This window comes from Eriocheir sinensis, chromosome 1, assembly GCF_024679095.1.
Source record: "Eriocheir sinensis breed Jianghai 21 chromosome 1, ASM2467909v1, whole genome shotgun sequence".
NCBI classification, from domain to species: Eukaryota; Metazoa; Arthropoda; class Malacostraca; order Decapoda; family Varunidae; genus Eriocheir; species Eriocheir sinensis.
Window position 1 is genome coordinate 23,518,321 of NC_066509.1, and position 23,364 is coordinate 23,541,684.

The following is a 23,364-nucleotide window of genomic DNA, read 5'->3' on the forward strand; positions in this document are numbered from 1 at the left end:
TCTGTTGTGTTTTGTTGTATTGTAGTGCACTGTATTGTATTGTGTGTGTGTGTATGTGTATGTATTGTGTTGTGTTGTGTTATATTGTAGTGCATTGTATTGTATTGTGTATGTGTATGTATTGTGTTGTGTTGTATTGTAGTGCATTGTATTGTATTGTAAGTGTGTGTTGTGTTGTGTTGTGTTGTGTGTGGAGGGGGGCGTGTCTGTGTCTGTGAGGGGGGGGGGGGGGCTGCCGCTACCATCTGTTATTGGCTTAACTTGCCGCAGGTTCCTTCTCTTTGAAGTCACACAACAAAAACATTTAAATGGCAGCCAAAACCTTCCGCAAAGAGGAGATCCGACGTGCCGTCTACGGCACTTGCTTGGTGGATGCGCCCGTGGGCGGGTGCAGCGTGGAGGCCGCGCCCATCCGGGTGACGGTCAGCGTCCGCCGGCGCCGCGGGTGCTGGGGGAGGCTGGCCGGCGCCTGGAAGGAGGCGGCCACGTCAGCGATGCCCCGCAGCTGCCGGAGAGTGATATTCCGGCGATGGGCGAGCACCCGCCGCCGCCACCACGCCGACCCTGCCGCCGCTCCTTCATCAACCCTGGCACCGCTTCACCCCCCCCCCCTCCAGCCACTCCACTACCTTGCAACTACCCAGCGCTCTCTCCTCCATCAGTCTCTCTTCCACCGTGGCAACGATACACCCAGCATCTCCCTCCCCACATCCTCCAGTACCACCTTGCCACTCATCCAGCACCGTACTCCACCCTGCCACCCATTCGTCACTCCTTCATTCCACCCTGTCACATCCTCCCATCCCTCCTCCTAGATATACACCCATCCACCTCCTCTCCATTACCCCTGAAACCCTGCTATCCTTTCACCTTTTCACCTCATACTCCACATCACCTGCACCCATCCGTCTATCCACCCTGTTTTTCACTTCCCGTGGCTGTTGCTTCCCTTCCACCCTTCCACCCTGTCACCTTAGCCAAACTCCCGCTGTAGCTCTTCCACCAAGACCTTCACGCCACTTCTAGAGTCCCTTGATAGAGAGAGTCCCGACACAGGCGGCCCTGTGCATAAGGCTGCTGGGCGCCATTATTGGCCCTTCGAGCACCGCGCCGACTCTGAAGGAGGTACTAAAAACATAATTTTACCTCTTTTGGAGGTGGATTCGGCTGCTTTTTAATGTAACAATGCCTTGCTGCCTAGCCTTCGGCTGTAGCAACATGCCACAGAGGGGACACAAAGTGTATAATTTAACTGCAAGGCCGCTGAGAAGACAGACAGAGGTGTGCTAACAGGCAGTCGTCTTGGGAGAAAACCATCGTTATGACAGCAAGACACACACACTGCCATTGTGTGTGTCTTGCTGTCATAACCGCCCTCCCTGTGTACTGTCTATGGAAATCATTGTGAGAGAGACACAGCTACAAGGACTGAAACAATCGCTCACCTCAGGTCCAGACATCGAAGCTGATGAGGGAAGCTGTGGCCCTTATGGCCAAAATTATTGAATGTGATCTCTCCCACAGGGCTCTAACTGTTATTACAGACTCACAATGGATATTTCACAGTCTCATCAAGGCCAGTCTAATAGGCTGGACGTGTTACAAGAGTTTAATGAACAGAAGCTAGCTTTCGATGAGCCATACCTGTCTTGGTAAAACTCTAGAATCACACCCAACTCACTCTAAAAGTTAATATATTTTTTTTTTTTTATTTGCTAATCATCACTCTGGTAACCGTTTCCATTATTATTACTCGTATCTGAGATTTTAAAATGCGGGGAAATAATACTATTTCAGCGGTGATAGGTTAGGTTACTATTTGCTCATGTGGAGGCTCTTCAGCTAGAAACTCCTCTAGGTTGGGTTATGAGTGCATCTTTATTTAATAGCCTAATATATAAGGTTGCACAGTCTTCATTTTCATTGGTTCCAATGTCATTATAATATGTTGAAGACATTTTCCTACAATATTCTCTAAACCTATTTTGACCCTCAAGCAAAATGGAACACGTTTACATGGCCTTAGTATTTTATTGTATTATTTTTCAATCAACAATGCGTAAGTATTTTAAATAAATCAAATTAAATCAAATGTTATTGAACTCATTGATAACTTATCCTCACAATACCTTGGAAACGCACAAAAATTAGATTTATTGCAGCAACTACATCCTTGTGTGTGTGTGTGTGTGTGTGTGTGTGTGTTAACACAATAAAGATAGCAGCACGGCGAGTAATGGAATCAGAGCCCCCTTCACCCCCACGTAAGTACTTTACACTAATTTTCTCTCCATATGCTAAAGTTTTCTGCAAGCAGGTAACGGAAAGGAAGCAAAGTGCCTTTGCATTGATGGAGCTTGGGTAGTGTGTCAGCCACGTGGCCCATGACAAGTATATCAAGGCTCATGACGTCCAGGAGGCAGCGTCCCTCCCTGCAGGCAAGGGTCAGGCGATAAAGGGATATGTAGGTAGTAGAAAGACTTCCCAAACTGCTGCCGATAATGTTTTACAGCGATAAGTATTGTTAAGTCCATCCATCACAGTAGCAATACTAGAAGAGAAGCACCCAGACTTGTGTGAAGTCTCAGTACCCTCTGAATGCTGGAGCCTCTCAAGGTCGTCAGCAGTCCGCCGTGACATGCCTATATCACAGGCTACGTGGGTTACTGAGTGCCTATACTGAGACAGTAGCTGATCGTAAGGCTAATAATAATCTCCTGTCACCTTCTTACGGCACATTACAACGGCTGGTGACCAAATTATGGTAAAGTATAAGGGTGTAAAGGTGGGATGGCGACACCTGTTTGTGTAGCCACAAACTGTCTCTTATTTACTTTCCCAGAGTTCGTTGGCTGCTGGCTCCCTGCGGGCTGTTAGAGTAAGGTGTGCAGGTCTGACACAAGTGTGCTCAGTTTCAGTGGACGACCCGTATGGCTGTGAAACAGAAATACAAAAGAGAGCGTGTGCTAGCGTTTGAAAAGCGCGGCGAAAAACAGGGCCAATTATGGCGTCCAAATCTTAGGTTGTCGGGACTCTATCAAGGGACTCTAGCCACTTCCCTTCCACCATACTAACCAACAAAAGAACAGACAGACGGACAGACACACAGACATACATTATAGTTCCTAACGTGTGCACGATCACCTCCACGCCTTATTATTATTATTATTATTATTATTATTATTATTATTATTATTATTATTATTATTATTATTATTATTATTATTATTATTATTATTATTATTATTATTATTATTATTATTATTATTATTATTATTATTATTATTATTATTATTATTATTATTATTATTAATATTATTATTATTATTATTATTATTATTATTATTATTATTATTATTATTATTATTATTATTATTATTATTATTATTATTATTATTATTATTATTATTATTATTATTATTATTATTATTATTATTATTATTATTATTATCATCATCATCATTGGAGTTGTTGTAAAGATCGTTTCATCCCCATTTTTTTTGTTTTGTTTTCCTAATTGTTTCTTTCACATATTTATCTGTCTGTCTCTATCTATCTTTATCTTTATCGGTCTATCTTCCTTTTAACAATATTATCCTTTGGTCTTTTTTTGTGTTGACTTCACTATGTCATTTTTGTACTTATTGTTATACTTATTTATCCACTTATTTATGTATTTATTTATTTTTTCGTTAAGTCAGCTCGTTAATTACCTAGCTATATAATTACTCCGTCAACCATTTACCAATCTCCTCATGACAGCATTTCTCACACGAACAGAGGCAGCGAGCGGCAGACGAGGAGAGTCATCTTGAGGGGGTTAGCGGAGGGGGACAGACGGGGCAGCCTCACACCTCACACCTGCACTTCCTCCCTCCCTCCTTCCCTCCCTCCCTCCCTCCGTGATGCAGTGTTTTGGCGTCATACAGACACGCTTCTTCGGCCGGGTAAGTACTTGAGGCTCTGTTTTGTTCTGTCCCGCGCTTGTAAAGGCTGCGGCAGGAAGGTTGAGGGCGGACCGTTGCTGTGCGGAGGTAAAGGGTGAAAGGAAGGATTGGTTATAGCGGTACTAGTGGTTGGTGTTGTCGTACAGAAGTAGATGTTGTAGTAATAGCCGTGGTGGTTGTGGTGGTAGGAGGGGGGTGGTAGGAATCGTAGAGTTGTGTTGTTCTTGTTGATGTTAGCTTTTCTGCCAGCCTCGATCCACACAAGGCTGCATGTACCCAAGATGTTTCTACCTCCAAAGATCTCGCCTGTACCCGTCACACCACCGTTGCTGCGCCGCTCCTAGAAAATCCTCCCCAGCCCCCAGGAAGCCACACACGTCATTCCTGAAACAGCTTGACAGGCCCAGTACCTATAACGTGTTCACCAGCATGACTGAGCCCGTTCTCGGCGTCTGGTGTCTTAAGGCAATGGGGGGAGGCGAAGAGATGAAAGGGAATAGGGAGAATAGCAAATATGAAGGGGCAGTATAAAGGGAAGATTCAACTAGAGGAGGTGATAAAGGGTTTAACTTATTTTATCTTAAGACACTGTTAAAAGAGATATTAGCTTAGAGAAATTAGGTTGTAGAAGTTATTAGCACGCAGAAGTAATGAATGTTGAAAGCTGAAGAAGGTGAAGAAGAGAAGGAAGGAAAACAAAAATGCTATGAGAGGGAAAGAGAATAAAAGTTAAGAGAAAGGAATGGAGGAAAAACTATAACGAACGAAGAAAACAACAAGATAAAAAAGAAAAGGAGAAAAATGGACAAAAAACACGAAGTAAATGAAAAAGGAAAGAAGAAAAAAGCAAAACGAGAGGGAAGGAGACTAATAGTTATGAAAAGGACTGGAGGAGAAAGTATAACTGAGAAGAAAAGGAAGAGAAAAAAGAAAAAGGTGAAAGTGGACAAAAAACACGAAGAAAAAAAGAAAAAAACAAGTAACACGAAATAAAAGAGAAAGGAAGAGCTAAACAGTGAGCCACACGCCCACACCACACGCCAGAACCAGCGAGGGTGTGGAACATGAACCACAGTGATCCATCACTAACCAGTACGATCCCAAAACCTTCCCTGCTCGATAAACACACTAACTCTGATGCACGTGTTTGCCATTACAGTGTCTCCGTACTCTGTGGCTGGCTCTGAGGGAACCTGAAGTGCGTGTTGGGCACTTAAATATTATAGGAGCGCCTCTTAAGCCTTTTTCTGCTCCTTAAGTGCCGCCCATGTCGAGAGTTGGAACCTAAATCACGACTGACGGATCCCACGCGTGATTCTGATCCTCGGCACGCGATGACGTCATGAACAGCACTTACTTGTACCCATATCTCGGCCACGATCTTTTGAGTAGTAGTAGTAATAGCAGTCAGGGAAGTAGTAGCAGTAGTGGCAGGCTAAGGGCACGCGATAACGTCATGAACAGCACTTACTTGTACCCATATCTCGGCCACAACCTTTCGAACAGTCGTAGTAATAGCAGTTAGAGGGGCAGTAACAGTAGCAGAAGTAGTAGTAATAATAGTAGTGGTGGTAATTATAGAGAAGCACGAGCATGTGAAGGGCAAGAAAGGTCGCGGCGAGGGGGAGTAATAACGCGCGGGCAGGGCAGGAAAAAGCTCCCCCGCCAGGCCACGTCAGCGATGCCCCGCAGCTGCCGGAGAGTGATATTCCCGCGATGGGCGAGCACCCGCCGCCGCAACCACGCCACCCTGCCGCCACCCTGCCATCACCCAGCCGCCGCCCTGCCGCCACCCTGCCACCACCCTGCCACCCATCCTCCACTCCCTCTTCCACCCCTGCCATCCATCCCTCACTCCATCTCCTACTCTGCCAGATATCGAACTACCAACCTCCCTCCCTCTCCACATCCCCTGCAACCACCCTGCCACTCATCCATCACTCTAATCCACTTGGTCACACAGCAGCCACCTCTTCATCTTCCACCCTGCCACGCATTCTGACACCTACCCCCTCTCCACTACCCTGCTATCACTTCACCCATTCACCCTATCCTCCGCATCCCCTACATTCACCCATCCACTCACCCACCCACCCTGTTTTCCACCTTCCATGCCTCTTACTACCCTTCCACCTTTCCACCCACCCTGTCACCTTAGCCACCTCCCCCTGTGACCCTTCCACCTTTTAACCCTTCCACCAAAACCTTCACTCCACCTCCTCCCGCCATTCTCAAACACCCCCTCCCTTCCACCACCCTGGCACCCACTACCCAACCCCACCCTGCCTCCCACTCCTCTCCCTCTCCCGTCAACTGCCACCACCTCTCCCGCCATGCCTCCCCCCGTCCCCTCCCCTCCCTCCCCTGCCGGAGCCGCCTGCATGTTCCCTGAATGATGAATATTCCTGGAAAATGTTGTAAAAATGTGCAAACCATCTGGGGCCTTGCTTGTGTGTGTGTTTGTGTGTGTGTGTGTGTGTGTGTGTGTGTGTGTTGCTTTCGGTACTTAAATTTGATTGCACGTTCACTCTGTTTATATATTACAGTTCCATAAGTAGAATAGTATTAGTAGTATTAGTATCAGTATTAGTAGTAGTAGTATTGGAACCCCTATCGCTCATATCATTTGTTCTCTCTTTGTGTGCAGATTTTTGGTTCTTGCCTTTTTTGTTGTTGTAAATATTATTGTTGTTGTTGTTGTTTTAATGTCACGTACATTTTATATTTCCTGAAGCTCCCGTCGGTGTTTGTGTGTTGGAGAGAGGTAATTGATATCGGCATTTACATCCGATGTGCAGGAACAGTGGAGGGATGTAGTAACAAACGTAACGGGAAGGAAAGTGAAGAGTGGCGGAAGTAAGAACAGCGACGCGCACTCGGTAATCATCAAACGCGCAGTGCTTGCGACATCATAATTAATTGAGTTCCGTTGTTCTAGGTTGCTTAGTTTTTGCACAATTGGGAAATAAAAGTTCGGACCGTCTGAGTTTGCACCGTCTTTTGTTATTTTGTTACTTATACGTCGGATTAAAGTGCTAACCACACCTAACCTATTGTCGATAGACCCTCAAACTATAGCGCAATGGTCTTCCCAGTGGCTGCTGTAGTTGTTGAGATATAGGAGGTGGTCCCAGACTTGCCGATACGAAATTTGGACTTAAGTCAACTGGCAAGGCCCGCGACGCAGTCTTCAGCGTTCAGGTCTGCCAGGGTGTCTGTACGTGAGAATGAAAACTCAAAGGAAAGTAAACCCAACCCTCAACACTACTCTGTACACTTGATAACCCACAGTACTTCACAAGTGTCCTCAGCCTAACATGAAAAAAAAATCCCTTTTCTATAAAAGGAGTGAAGAAACTTTTTATAACATTTGGAGAATAATTTGCACCAAGACAACTTATTTTAACTTTATTGATATAGGAAAATATCTTTGACAGGTTGAGAAGGATACATTGAGCTGGATGATCAGATTTTTCATCATCTGGCAGGAATTTATTTGGTCCCTTATTACAAAATAACATTTGAGTCAAATGCATTAGGCAGTTTATAAAGTTAAATTTATTGGATGAATAAAAAGAGGTAAAAAAGCCATTACCTAATATGAAAAGTAGTCCATATAATTCCTCAAGCTTCAGCCTATCAAGCAAACAATTTTGAAACACACACAGAGGCACCAGGGTCACTGAAGGCCAGTAAAACATTGAGGCACAAGCAGGTCCACTGAAGGCCCAGTAAAACATTGAGGCACCAGCAGGTCACTGAAGGCCAGTAAAACATTGAGGCACCAGCGGTCCACTGAAGGCCCAGTAAAGCATTGAGGCACCAGCAGGTCCACTGAAGGCCCAGTAAAACATTGAGGCACCAGCTGGTCCACTGAAGGCCATGTAAAACACAGAGGCACCAGCTGGTCCACTGAAGGCCAAGTAAAACACTGAGGCACCAGCGGGTCCACTGAAGGCCCAGTAAAACATTGAGGCACCAGCGGGTCCACTGAAGGCCCAGTAAAACATTGAGGCACCAGCGGGTCCACTGAAGGCCCAGTAAAACACAGAGGCACCAGCGGGTCCACTGAAGGCCCAGTAAAACATTGAGGCACCAGCGGGTCCACTGAAGGCCCAGTAAAACATTGAGGCACCAGCGGGTCCACTGAAGGCCCAGTAAAACATGCTGCAGAGGCCACTTAGACAAGTGAGATCGACGGTTAGATACATTATCACATTATTCCGCCGTGGATCACACACACCCTGCCTGCTGCTGCTCCTCCCTTGCCAGACACACACACTGAAGTCCTAGAAAGAAAATCCACCCTCAGGCACGTTGTTCACGGCAGAGAAGTCGTACGCCTGGCCACTGGTGGGGCTGCTCACCTCAGGGCCCTCCTCCTCGCCGGAACACTTCTCGATGATATCCATCCAGGGCTTTCTCGTACACGGCCTCGTTGTCGTGGTGCTGCAGTCCTCAGTCTTGTCCAGTCCGCCGCACTCCTCAGTCATCTGGCCCAGGGCGGTCCACCTCGTTGATCTCGGCAGTCTGAGAAGATGAACACATTTATAACCCTTTGCTGGGTGAATATTAACGAGCCATGTTAACCTACAATACTTTTGGTGACTGTTTTACACTCCCACTGGTATGACACACAAATAACTGATGCATGCAGGAAGCGGTCCGAGTGGGGCATCACCTCACTGGGTCTTATTGTGTATTCTAAGACAATAATGAATGAATGACTAAGGAATTTATGTTAAGATACATGTCCTCAGACCTGAGAATAGAACTCTAGCCTTTACATTACTTTATTAGTTCCTCATAATTCAAAGTACCCATCCTTCAAACACCTTCCAGCAGCCAACAAGTTATAACCCTGTTCACTACCACTGCCTCCATCACCGTATTGTGTAACAGCACTGGCCTGCCGTCTGTGGCTGTGGCCTTCCACCTGGTGCCGCCTTTTCATGCCTGCTCAACAAAGACCTGTGTATCTACACTCAGCAATACATTCATTATGATGCAGTGATGCTTCAGGACTGAAGATATTGAAGACAATTTGTTCTGATGATCAATGTATTTTTCCTTTCTCTTATAAGCAGTAGTTTACTGTCCACTTTGTGCTTGAGTTTTGAAGTGAAGAAAGAATACATCACTGACTGGTAGAGCATCCCATTATAAAATGTGAGAAAACATCCTCGTGAACTTACCTCTGTGTCTGGTCTAATGAGTTCCAGAAGACGTTGTACAATGCCAGCCTTAATGACGAAGTCTCTGAGTTTGGGGCCATCGCCAGCAGTGTTTCCCGGCGCCCACACGGCTTGCTCTGCATGCCACGTTGGTGTGCGGTGAGCGGAGCAGCTTGACGAACGACACGACAGCGCCCGAGGCTGTTGGGGAGGCAAACACCGTGGATTACATGCAGGAACAAACTTCAAACTAAAAATACTTGTTCATACAACGTAAAAACAAAGATTCTGTCAAGAAGCGACACCCTTTTCTGCATCCTTCTTTTCATCTTAGGACTTTCTGTTCCCCTTCACGTTTTTCAACCCGAGACCCTCACAGCAGGAACGATACAACTCAGGGCTGGATGCCACAGAATGCTTAACCTTGCTATTATTTCTGAATTGGACAGATGGAACAGTGTAGAACGTGCAGGCAGGGGCTGCGGCAGGGCGCTTGTCAGCCATCAGAAATGATCAGATGACGCGCAGGTGCACAAGTTCGTCGCGAAGTGATCCTACACGTAACAGTAATGGTCGCCAGTTTGTACAAACCATTTGGCATTCGTATCTAGAACATTTTCCTTACTTCACATTGGCACAATAGGAATTCAGTTTACTTATAAACTAAAGGAGGCAGCTAAAGAGCAAAACAAATTAATAAGTGAACACAACTGCTGCTCCTATGGCCTTAATACATGTCAAAAGAATGATCAGTTTCAGTTTGAGAAGCCTTGGTATTCCTCTCTTGAAAGTTTCATTTATAAAGAGGATAAATAGACATCCTGAACCCTGGCCTCTGGTTACAGCACTCAGCCCACACTCACTTGTCTGCCCTCTCCAGGAGGCGTACAAGGGGGTGCACCAGGCCGGCATCCGGGGTGGCATCTAGGGGCGGGCTGAGAGCATCTTGCGTGCAGCTTGTGTGGCCACCGGCTGGGTGCTGCTGTCGTTACTCGGGATGCCGTTGATATTTTCCTCCACACACAGTTTGGGGACCTAAAACAGTACACACATATTATAACCTGTTCAAGCTTATAATTTCACAGCCTCCCAGAAGTTTTAGTATATAGAACCCAAACTATAAAAGCCCTTGAAAGTTATTCAACATTTTCCATTATTCTTATGTACTCTAATTTTGTTAATTATCCCATCTTCCTGTTTATACATACATGCAATGCAGCTGTTCCTGGAGAACAAACCATTACGCAGTGAACACCAGATAAGGGGCCAAAGGCAGCACTTTGAAATGAAGTGAAAATGGTCATGACTTCAGGAAAGCACCGGGAAACAGTTTTCTTTTAATCATCACTGTGTTCCTCTTGCATTTGACCAACAGGATTGATACTGATGGCGAGCAGCAACTTCTCTTCCATGCATAGTAAGGAAAAAGGGAACAAAGCCTCGACACACACCAGCCAAACACTGTGTGGTATAATCTGTTATGAGGAACACATGCACCAAAGACAACCAAGGGCAGTGTCACACATTCACGATCTTGACTCCCGACGCCTCCCGACGTCAGGCCACACGCCGACAGTTTTGGATATTTCAAAACACTTGGCTCCCTCCCCGACATCTGTCACCCGTCGGCAGTAAACCACGGCCGTCGGATGTCCATCTCAGCAACGCCTCAACAACTTCCTTCCCATCGTTGTTCCCTTCCTCTTGTTTTCTTGATCCATTTTTCCCTTCACTCCTTCACCTTATCTTTCCTTCAACTTGCTTGAATATTCTTTATTTGCCTCGCTTCAGTGTTCGTCACCACTCTTCCTTTTCTTCTTGGCACGTTCCCTCTCTCGTACTCTTCCGCTTTCTTTCCTTACTCTTGAGCGATATGAAAGGAGGAGGAGGAGGAGGAGGAGGAGAGAGAGAGAGAGAGAGAGAAAAGAGAATTGAGAGAAGAGAACTGACTGATCCTTTAAACTGCAAAGTGAAGAGGATCAAATCTTATGTGAACTCCACCAAAAGGATTCTCAAGCTACACCTGGCCTGGAGTGTGTGTGGGCGTGCAGATGTGAAGGCGTGCAGGTGTGTGGGCGTGCAGGTGTGTGGGCGTGCAGGTGTGTGGGCGTGCAGGAACTAGAACCTTCACGAGAGAGAGAGAGAGAGAGAGAGAGAGAGAGAGAGAGAGAGAGAGAGAGAGAGAGAGAGGATAAAAACAATCTCATCTATTTTTTTCTTCAGTCGTCTGTGTTTTTCAAATCCAGTTTTTCATCATTTGGCAATACTCATTCTTTTATCGACGGGTTTAGGTTTCGGTTTTATCGCATTTTCGTAATTTCGCGTGATTGCGTTTTGCTCTTTTTTTTCTTTTTTTAGTAATACGAATCAGATTACCACCAAAAATTATATGCACGCCGTAATGAGAATGTTTGTGTGTTTGTATAATTGTTTGTATGTGTGTATGTTTGTTTATGTATTTGTGTGTATGAATGAACGGATGTGTATGTTTGTTTGTATAATTGTATGTATGTGTGTATGTTATTACTGTATTGGTATATGTCTGTGTGTATGAATGTAAATGTGTATGTACAGTCGGCTATAGAGAGTAGTGTCACACTGTCCAGTAGTTTCGTTCAGAAAGCGACATCTGGCAACCCCTCCACGCGACATGAAAATTATTATATCCTATCGAAATCGTACTGTTGTGGTGATTGGTGGTCACAGGTGCACTCTTCATAATTTTAAGATGGATATTTATCAAAAGTGCCCGTCGCTAACGTTTAATAAATATTTTTTCTTTAGGCTCTGTCGCTACATTTTGACACGAGCTTTTAGTTTCGTTCAAATTTAGTCAAGAGCAACTTTAAGTTGTTTATCAAACTATGATACATTTAAAAATATACTGCACTTATTAGGGGAGATTGTTATGCCTTTAAACCAAAAACAAAAAATTCCTGGCAGCCGAGATCTTGTTCTTTATAAAAAAAATTATACGTAATAATAGGCTATAAACGTTCACATGATGGCGCCGTCGACCGCGGGCCTTGGCTGGAGCAGCGGTATTCTATCAAAGCCCTTATGTCCGCAGGCACTGCAGTTGAGCTGTCACGTCAGTGGCTGAGGAAACGTATAATTTTTAATACCTAAAAAATAGGAGAGAGAGAGAGAGAGAGAGAGAGGCTGAGTGGGGACGGGAGACATGTCCATCAGCGACAAGGGGTCAGCTAGTCAGCGACACACACACACACACACACACACACACACACACTTACTAGTAGATATTACGTAATCTTCACGGAGAAATAATTTTAGATTTTTGATGATCTGAATTGTCTTTGAGGCTTTATAGTGACGGGAATTAAGGCTGCGAGTTAAACAGACCCTCAAGCCTATTTGCTGTTTGATGGTAAGGAGCATTAGTCACTGCCTGCCTCTGTGAAGGACAGCATTGCACACGGTATTTTCAAAGTTTAATAAGAAAAAGTGTTTCAGACTGTTCGTGATGTTTTACCTCGTCATCATCATCATCATCATCATGTAGAAGACATTCATTATCGCATTTCTAAATTGAATTCTTGTAATCTGGTATATTTCTAACTGCATTATATTATAATATAATATAATATTATACAATATTATAATTTCACGGTCACACACACACGGTACACACTGATACGCGTCACTAACATCGCCAGTGAATGCGTCACCGTGGTATAGTTGCCAGATACCGCCACCAGACTAAACATTCTGAAAACCGTGACACTACTCTCTATCGTCGACTGTACATATGCCTGTGTTTTTCATGTATGTATGTGTGTATGTTTGAATATTTGAATGATGATAAATTCTGTAGTATGTTTATGTTATCATACATTGAAGTTTTTCTGTGGATCATTATTTGTACAAGGAAAGACAGAACCCAAACTCAATAATCATATATCAGGCGGGAGGCGGTGGCCGGGTGGTCAGCGTGCGGGCGTGGTGAGGCCGTGGACCTGGGTTCGAGTCCCGCCGAAACACGCTGATTTTTCAAACCATCGCCGAGTGGCGGAAGACTACCCACATGCTGGCCAGATCTTCAATCAACCCTGACTTCAGCGTAATCGTTCAAGTGGAGCACCGGGGGGCAGCATGGGCCACGCAAGAGTCATATACCACGGCAGCCACTATAGATAAAACTCGCCTGCGCCACTAACGGGCTGGGTCGTCCAAGAGGCCCCTCAAGACAGCCTACCGGCGTAAAGGCAGCACGTTAAAAAGAAGGCAAATTTTGTAGACTTACTAACTGACCAATCATTATAATGGCTGAGGATGAGAATGATGATAATAAGTAATAAATTATAAACCTGTGTCTGAGAGTTTAAATGTATGTTGGTGGAGTGCGTCTATGTAGGTGAATGTACGTATAAATGTGTGGACGTAACAGTGAGAGTAAATTATGCACCTGCTTATCCTCCCCTTCTCACCTGCCGACATCACCTGACTCTCCTCCAGTCCAATTAACACTAATCCACTTAACCCTCTCCTCCTCCTCCTCCTCCTCCTCCTCCTCCTCCTCCTCCTCCTCCTCCTCTTCCTCCTCCTCATCTTTCTCCTCCGTGGCCTCCTCGTTATTCTTGCTTGCCGATTGATTTTCCATTTCCTCCTCCTCCTTTCATTCTCCTACACCTCTAATATATGTTTTTTTCTCTTTGTCATTCACATTCCTCTTTTTTATACATTTTCTCATATTTATTCTACATACTCCTCTCCCCATTCTACTCCCCAATATTTATCTTCCTCTTCTCGATCCTTTTCACTCCACCTCCTCTTCCTCCTCCACAGCCCCTCCTCCTCCTCCTCCTCCTCCTCCTCGTCCTTCTCCTCATCTTTGGGGAACTTCGAATATAAGACGCCAGGAGTTATGTTATCCTTGTATAATTCGCTGGTAAGGCCCCATCTGGGATACGCCGTGCAATTCTGGTCCCCTTATTACAAGAAAGACATTGAATTACTCGAGAGGGTACATCGACGGGCTACGAAAATGATACCACCATTAATGACATTGAGTCTTCGTCTCGTCAACTCCCCTCATCATGCTGACAATCTTCTACCTTTTAAATTCCGCCGCCATGTTGCTTCTCTTTCTATCTTCTATCAATATTTTCATGCTGACTGCTCTTCTGAACTTGCTAACTGAATGCCTCCACCCCTCCCACGACCCTGCTGCACTCGACTTTCTACTCTAGCTCATCCCTATACTGTCCAAACCCTTTATGCAAGAGTTAACCAGCATCTTCATTCTTTCATCCCTTACACTGGTAAACTCTGGAACAGCCTTCCGTCGTCTGTATTTCCTCCTGCCTATGACTTGACCTCTTTTAAGAAGAGTGTATCAAGACACCTCTCCACCCGAAATTGACCTCTCTTTTGCGTACTTTTTCCTTTTGTCTATTGTGGGAATAGCGACTAGCGGGCTATTTTTTCTGTACATTCTTTTTGTTGCCCTTGAGCTGTCTCCTTTGTTGTAAAAAAAAAAAAAATTACGAATAACGACTCAAGCGACTCAACCTCTTCACGTTGGAAAAGAGACGACTGCGGGGAGACCTGATACAAGTCTGCAAGTACCTGAACAAGTTCAGCAATGTCGATCACTCCAAACTCTTCACGCTACAAACAAACCTGAGAACTAGAAGCAACGGTAAAACAATTCAAGCGAAGCGACGCAGTACGGATATCGGCAGGGATTATTTTTCGAACAGAGTCGTCCACCACTTGAACAGCCTTCTTGCAGGGGTGGTTAGTGCGGAAACAATCAACTCCTTTAAAAGTCGCATTGGCCGTCACTTTGCTGCGTCGGAAGTGAACTAAACGTATCCACGAGTACGTACATAAGTGCTTTAATCATTCCCGTAAGCCACTTTTATGGCTGACGGATTGATTAAATCACTGAAAGCAGGCAGCCTCGCAATGAGCCAATAGACTTTCTGCTGCCTGCTCGTCAATGTATCCATGTTTCATCCTCCTCTTCTTCCTCCTCCACCTTCTCCTCCTCCTCTCACTATCTCCGCACACTCTTCCCCTCCTCGTGGCCTCGCATACCTGGCATAGTAATCAACTTTTTCTCACCTGTCGGAGCCACCTGGGGAGCCGTGAGCAGCCATGTGTGAAGAGTCCACACGTGCACGCCCACACACCTGCACGCCCACACACCTGCACGCCCACACACCTGCACGCCCACACACCTGCACGCCCACACACGTGCACGCCCACACACCTGCACGCCCACACACCTGCACGCCCACACACCTGCACGCCCACACACGTGCACGCCCACACACCTGCACGCCCACACACCTGCACGCCCACACACCTGCACGCCCACACGTGCACGCCCACACACCTGCACGCCCACACACCTGCACGCCCACACACCTGCACGCCCACACACCTGCACGCCCACACACCTGCACGCCCACACACCTGCACGCCCACACACCTGCACGCCCACACACCTGCACGCCCACACACCTGCACGCCCACACACCTGCACGCCTACACACCTGCACGCCCACACACACTCCAGGCCAGGTGTAGCTTGAGAATCCTTTTGGTGGAGTTCACATAAGATTTGATAATCTTCACTATGCAGTTTAAAGGATCAAGTCGCAGTTCTCTTCTCTCTCTCTCTCTCTCTCTCTCTCTCTCTCTCTCTCTTTCTCTATCTCTCTCTTTCTCTTTCTCTCTCTCTCTCTCTCTCTCTCTCTCTCTCTCTCTCTCTCTCTCTCTCTCTCTCTCTCTCTCTCTCTCTCTCTCTCTCTCTCTCTCTCTCTCTCTCTCTCTCTCTCTCTCTCTCTCTCTCTCTCTCTCTCTCTCTCTCTCTCTCTCTCTCTCTCTCTCTCTCTCTCTCTCTCTCTCTCTCTCTCTCTCTCTCTCTCTCTCTCTCTCTCTCTCTCTCTCTCAATTCACACACACACACACACACACACACACACACATATTCACACTCACACTCTTAGTAACACATTCCTCTCCTCATGTGATATTGCATTCTGTCTCCTTAATCTTCCTTATCCTCCTCCTCCTTCTCCTCCTTCTCCTCTTCCTCCTCCTCTTCTCCTTCTCATCCTTCTTCATCTGTCCCATTTCCTATTTTTCATCTTTTCAATTTAAATTTCCAACTACTCTCCGATTCCTTTTCCCTTCTTTCTCTTTTCCTCTTGCTCCTTCTCTTCTTCTTCCTCCTTCTTTATCATTCATCTTTTTCTTGAAGATTCATAGACATTTTTGGATTTTTCACACGCTCCTTTCTTTCCCCTTATATCTCTCCTTTCCTTCCTTTGTTCTCTAAACTCAATGTGTGTTTTATTTTACCCGAGTGGTTCCCAACCTTTTTTGTCCCGTTCCCCCTTTTCTAGTCACTCTTTCACCTGTGGACCCCTAGCAACGAAACAGGCTCATCGGGCCACTCATGAACATCCCATGGCCAAATTTGTCATGTGGGCCGTGAGTTTGACACCCCTGACACCGTTATTCCAGCATTTAAGCATTCACTGTTAAGGATGGTGTATAGTAGTATGCATTTTATTCCGAGCCGCATGTCTCCTAATTCCAGTACAATAAATTTGAAAATAATTAGAATCTCTATGGATCTCCTATATTAATTTTTTTTAACTCAACTTTTGTCATGTTTTGTGGATTGCCTTTCCTTTATCGCACCCATTTTATATTCCTTCACCTCCCTTCAGCCGTCTCCTTGCAGCCCTTTTTTTGCACCTCCTCCTCCTCTCCTTCCCCCTCTTCCCCTCCCAGTCCCGTTTCCTTCACCCCTCCTCCTCCTCCTCTTCAGCCTTTTCCTTTTCTTTCCGCCTCTTTGGTTCTCTTCTTTCGTCCCTCAGTTCCTCTTTTCAAGGTGTTAAGAGCCCTTGAACATCACAACTTCAAAGAGAAACAACAGGAGGAGGAAGAGATGGTGGAAAAACTATGAGACAGGGAAAGAAAGGACGAAGAGGTAGTGAAGGAATGATGGGGAAGAAGAGGCGGATGATAAAGACGTAGAGAAAGGGATGGGCGACTGTTGCTTAAATTACAGGCTCACGGAGTAGAGGGTAAAGCTTTGAACTGGGTCACGTTGTGGCTTAGCAATAGGAAGCAAAGAGTGCAAATCAATGGTAAAAGATATGACTGGGGATGTGTTACGAGTGGGGTCCCACAAGGTTCGGAATTAGGTCCACTTTTGTTTATTATTTCTATCAATGACTTAGATACAGGAATTAGGAGTGATGTCAGTAAGTTTGCAGATGATACCAAGATCGGTAGAGTAATTGAGTCGGATCAGGACGTTAGCATTATCCAGGGTGAACTAAACAGATTGTATGACTGGGCGGATAAATGGCAGATGGAGTTCAATGTAGGGAAATGCAGTATTCTGAGTGTAGGTAGGAACAACCCCTTACATAACTATTGCTTAAATGACACTCTCATAAGCAGTTCTGGGTTGGAGAGGGATTTAGGGGTCTTAGTGAGCTCTGATCTCCGTCCAAGGGCACAATGCATTCAAGCTAGAAATCGAACAAATAGGGTACTGGGATTTAGTTCAAGGAGCGTAAGCAACAGAAGCCCCGAAGTCTTCCTCAAAATATTTTTAGCATTAGTTAGACCTTATCTTGACTATGCGGATCAGTTCTAGTCACCTTACTATAGAATGGATATCAAAATGTTAGAATCGATTCAGAGGAGGATGACTAAGATGATTCAGGGGTTGAGAAACTTGCCATACGAGGAAAGAATCAAACAGTTAAACTTGCACTCTCTGGAAAGGCGAAGGGTGCGTGGAGACATGATCGAGGTTTATAAATGGATGAAGGGCTTTAATAAGGGAGACATTCATAAGGTTTTGTTGGTAAGAAAACCGGATAGGACACGAAATAATGGGTTTAAACTGGATAAATTCAGATTCAACAGGGACATAGGCAAAAATTGGTTTACAAACAGGGTGGTGGATGAGTGGAATAGGCTTAGCAGTCATGTGGTGAGTGCCAATACAATTCTCACATTCAAAAATAGATTAAATAAATTCATAGACAGCGATATTCGGTGGGGTCAGATACACGGGAGCTACACGGGAGCCTAGGTTCAGAGGAGCTGCCTCGTACAGGCCTACCGGCCTCTTGCAGACTCCTATGTTCTTTTGTTCTTATGTTCTTAAAGAAAAAGACAGAGTATTGTGTTAAAAAGGAGAAAGAGGAGGAGGAGGAGGAGGAGGAGGAAACATCAAACATGGAAACATGGGAAGGCAGGCAATAAGAAGCCTACTGACTTGTTACGAGGTTGCCCGCTCTGGTGATCTGGTCTGCTTGACGGTCACTTCGCGCCAGCAGAGGGACCACAACACCCCGGTACGTACGTTCAGTTTACTCCTGTTGGGACGAAGTAATCGTCTGTGCGACTTTAAAAGGAGTTGATTGTGTTCGCACTTACTACTTCTGCAGGGAGGTTGTTCCAATGTCTGTAGGGGGCTTCGTGGTGCAGTGGTTAGCACACTCGACTTACAACCGAGAGAGCCTGGGTTTGATTCCCGGGTGGAGTGGAAAAATTTGTGCGGTTTTTCCCAGCAGTAAATGAGTACCAGGTATTAATAAGGGGTTGTGTCCCGTCTCCTGGGATCTGTTCCCTTCTCCTATAATTCCTTCCCCTAATGTCTCTCTCTGGCATATGACCACAGATGTTTCGCCGACTAAACGAAACTTTCCAACTTTTCCAATGTCGGATGACTCGGTCTTAAAAGAAACTCCTGCCAATGGCTGTATTACATCGCCTTGCTTGAATAGGTACACCGTTGTTTCTAGTTTTCAAGTTAGTTTGTTTCTCGAAAAACTTGGAGTAGTGGATGTTACTGAACTCTTTCAGGTACTTGAACACTTGTATCATACCTCCTCGTAAGCGTCCGTGTTCCAGCGTAAAGAGGTTGAGCCGCTTGAGTCGTTCCTCACACGGCTGTGTGGTGGAAATATTTTAGGAGAACGTTGGTGAACTAACCCTTGCGGTACTCCATTAGTGACTGGAAGCCACTCAGAAGCCTGCCCGTTGAGCAACACTCGTTGTTTTCTACTGGTGAGCCAATCTCTTATCCACGCAAAGGTTGCTTCCTATACTCGCTGGCTGTATTTTCGTTAGGAGTCGCTCATGTGGTACCTTGTGAAAGGCTTTTGGAAGTTTAGATATATGACATCGCTTGGGATGTGATGGTCTCAGTTTTATTATATACCTTGGAAGAAGTCCAGTAGATTCGTTAGGCAGGAACGCTTATTCCGGAAATCGTGCTGGGTATCCGGTATCATATTATTGTCCTCTAGAAAACTGACAAGTTTGTCTCTAACGATCTTTTCGTGGATTTTGCTGCTTATGATGGAGGAGGAGGAGTAGGCGTGGGGGAGATAAAGAGGAAAGATGCATATTTTAAAACGATGTTCTGTGTATGTGTATTCAGGTCACGAGAGAGAGAGAGAGAGAGAGAGAGAGAGAGAGAGAGAGAGAGAAAATATCAAACGTTCAGAAATTTTATTGTATCTCATTTTCTTTCACTCTTTACCTTACACAGAAACCACTTAATTGATAGAAAATAAATGATTGCCAACAGTAACTGGTTCATTTGCTAATTTGCTTTTGTTATTTCCTCATCGTTCTCGCGTATCTTTAATGGATTACAGCGTCGAAGTTTAATTTACAAAGCATTTAATTAATCTTCTTTCTCTTGTTTTATTTGTTTCATTGATAACACAAATTCCAAGCGTAATCGAGAGCAAGGGATTTAACAATCTTCTTGAACTAATAATTTATTTTTGTCTGGACTTTTATCTTTTCCTTTTTTTTCTTCTTATCTTTGCTTTTTATCGTTGTTATCTTACCGTTTTTATTTCTTTTTAGTTTCCCATTTCCATGAACCAGAGGGTGAGTCACTGATCGTCACAGTTTAATTCCACAAGGTTTTTATTCTTTCTTTTCCGCGAGTGTCAGTCCTCCTTTACTCATTTCTTTTATTTATCTTTTTGTATTTCTCTCATTCTTGGGCTAACAATTACATCCTTTTTTCCTCATCTCTATTTCATCCGCACCAGCCAGAGAGAGAGTCATTGATCGTCTTCACAGTTTAATTTCATATCTGTTCTTTTCCTGCGTGAGTTTCAGTCCTTCTTTTTCATCTCTTACATTTCCACAGAGCCGAAAAACTTGTATCATATTAAGTCTAATTCAATAACTCCACATCCTTCCTCGAGAATATTTATTTTTTCTTCTCTAACGTGTTTGTTAAGTCCCTCCTGATATTCTTTTGCTCTTTCTTTTTTACTTGTTTCAGTCTTTTCAAATCAGGTTTTTATCTTCAGAATTTTCAGAATTTGAAAGTCAGGCAGTAATTATTCATCTCGTTACATATTTCTTTTTTTCATTGCTTCAAATTGTTCATTAAATTACTGACCTTTATTTCACTTCCACTAAGATAAGACCAATTGTTTACAGTAACAGATGAATTTTATAAAGTCCTTTTGCCCCTCGAAATTTCTCCAGTATTTGCTCATTTAATTTGTTCACGTTAGTTGGATTGTTATCTTTTACAGCTTCCTTTTCATGAGTCTTAGTCTTTTATAATTTCGATCTTTTCCAATCTTTCACGAGTTTCAACATCAATAAGTTCTTCCTTTTCTTTCGCATTGGCTGTTTACGTTCTTCTCATATATTTTTTTTTAAATCTTTCTTTTCATGCGTTCCAATATTCCTTTCCACTGTTTGCATCTTTATCCTATTTCCACAAAACCAAAAATAATTGATCACGTTTGCACTTTAATTTCATACCTGCACATTTCTTCCTTGTTGAGTGTCCCTTCCTTTTTTTCTTTTTTTCTTCCTCTTTTTTTGTATTCTAATTTAGATTTGCGTAATTTCCGTTTCCTTTCCAGTTTTCATCTGCAGTTTTTCACCTTTTTCTTTCCTCGCTTGTCCTCCTTTTCCATCATCTAACTATTTTTTATATTAATCTTTTCTATCTCACTTTTTCTCTTCCATCTCATTTTTTTCTCATCAACCTGCATTATCAATCACCTATTTTTCTTTTAGTCTTTATTTTGTGTATTCTATCTTCCACACTTTGGGTTTGTTTTCCCTGATGCTCCTTTTCAATTTTTAATCTGTTTTGATTTCTTTTCTCTGTAACTTTTTAAGTCAATCACCTTTTCTTCCTGGTTCTCACTTTTCTTTTCTCGTTGGCATCTTCCACTCCTCCATTTCATATCATTAACGTTTCTTGACATTCAGTTTTATCAATTGTATTTAAAATCTCTTGTTTACTTTCATTTTTTTCCACACCTTTAGAGTGGCAAGTGAAAAAAACACGTGTGGTCTAAGTCTCATTATAAAGTGGTTGTTTACGTAAAGAAAAAAAATACAGAGCCAGTTGGCGTGATTTTGCATTCTCTCTCTTCCTCTCTATTTCACTCTGCCTGGCGAGTGAATTTACGTATGATTGTATGTATGTATGAATGTATGTATGTATGTATGTATGACTGTATGAGCGGTTATGCATGACCGTTTATGTATTCCCTGACTGGATGATGGAGTAGAAAGGTACACACTGATGCGTAAACTGTACACACGACCTTATAATTATATGTACATTATTTGTATATGGTGCGTGTGTGTGTGTGTGTGTGTGTGTGTGTGTGGCGTGATCCAGCGAGCAGGAAAGAGCAACACATTTTTACACATGCATGAGGGAGGAGGGACAACACACACCTTCACGCCCCGCAACACACCCGCACCAACACACCACCGCAGACAACCAACACAAAAAGACACTCCCGCGCCGCTACGTCCTCCGCGCCTAGCTTCCCACACGCCCCGCCTTGGACTAGAGCTGAGGGCGGAAGGCGTGGGCGGGGGAAGTGCAGGAGGCGTGGGTGAGGGAAGGGCAGGAGGAGGAGGAGGAGGAGGAGGAGGAGGATAGATCAAAGCACGTGGACGTCGGAACACTGAGTGGGCGATGGTGGTGCCTTCGGGAGGAGGAATAGGAGGAGGAGGAGGAGAAGGTGGTGTAGGATTCCAACGATAAACAGGAAAAGGATTTGGTATAGGAGACGAAGCAGGAAGAGGATAAGGAGGTGAAGGATTCAAAGGAAGAGGAGGGCGTATAGGACCCAAAGGGTTTTCTCAAATCACCTTTCAACTCCTGTTTTCTTAAGAGCGTGACATCAGGGACTCTGTTTTCATCCCTCGCGGCGACTTTCAACAATGCCTCGGCTTCTTTACTAGTCTGAGAGGAGTCCTGAAGGCCACTCGTCCCCCTGATGGCGTTGGGGAGCACTAGACACGCCACCATAAGTACCCAGAGGCACCAGGTTCTTGCCCCCTCGCGTCCCAGCAGACGGTGAAGCCCCAGCAGGAGCAGCGGGAGGCCTGGCGTTCCTTGGGTGGACGTCTGGGCCCGGCTCGACTGGGGGTCGTTTTGGAGCTCGGCTGGAGCCTCTTCTGGGGGAAAGGAACGGAGATCAAGGGCACGCAGCGGTGGGGAAAGGAAGGATTAAAGTTATAGAGACGATCAAAATGGAAAAAGCTCGAAGATAACTGATAAGGCAATACGGTTGATCTTAGATACAAACAAAGAATGATCATGAGGATGTAACATTTATGGAGGATCGTTTTTATGATATTCTATTTTCATGCGAAGATCTTAGGCTGAATTCACACATTGCTGATTTAGCGTCCCGTTCGGTACCAACCTAGAAAATTTTATGAACGGGGTCAGTCTTGATCGACAACATCCCGTCTCATACCATCTTTGATCTGAACATGTCCCCACGGCGATACCCCCAAAAAATACGTCGGGGTCAGGCGTGGGTCTGCCTGCATCAGGCAGGGGTCCGCTGCCGGCGGTATTGCACGAGCAGTCCCGCTTGACAAGGCCAAACGGGACCTAGGCGGAGCCCCGTCTGACGGGGACTGCTGATGATCCGACGTTGCCAAGTGGCGCACAATTTCTACGGTTATTTCATGCCATTTTCATCCCGCCTGGCGCCGCCAGATGGAGGCTCACCCCACTTGGCGGTGTCTGACCCCGCCTGCCGCCGCTATGTGGGGATCCCACGCCCCAGCCATTTTTACTGCCGACCATGGCCACGATGCCACACGTTTTGTGCCGTTTTCACTGATCGGGACCGAACGGGACGCTAAATCGGCTGTATGTGAGCCCAGCTTTATACAACTTTCCTCTCACAAAAGGAACAAAAAAGAAA

General features: G+C 44.9%; 1 long non-coding RNA gene across 1 annotated transcript; it reads right to left on the reverse strand.

Moving 5' to 3' along the window:
• Positions 1 to 9,177: 9,177 nt before the first annotated feature.
• On the reverse strand, positions 9,178 to 22,631 carry LOC126995548 (uncharacterized). Its single transcript, XR_007750420.1, has 3 exons — positions 22,292 to 22,631; positions 9,985 to 10,156; positions 9,178 to 9,322 (listed from the first exon to the last, which is right to left on the reverse strand). It is a non-coding gene; the product is annotated as an uncharacterized LOC126995548 (long non-coding RNA).
• Positions 22,632 to 23,364: the final 733 nt, after the last annotated feature.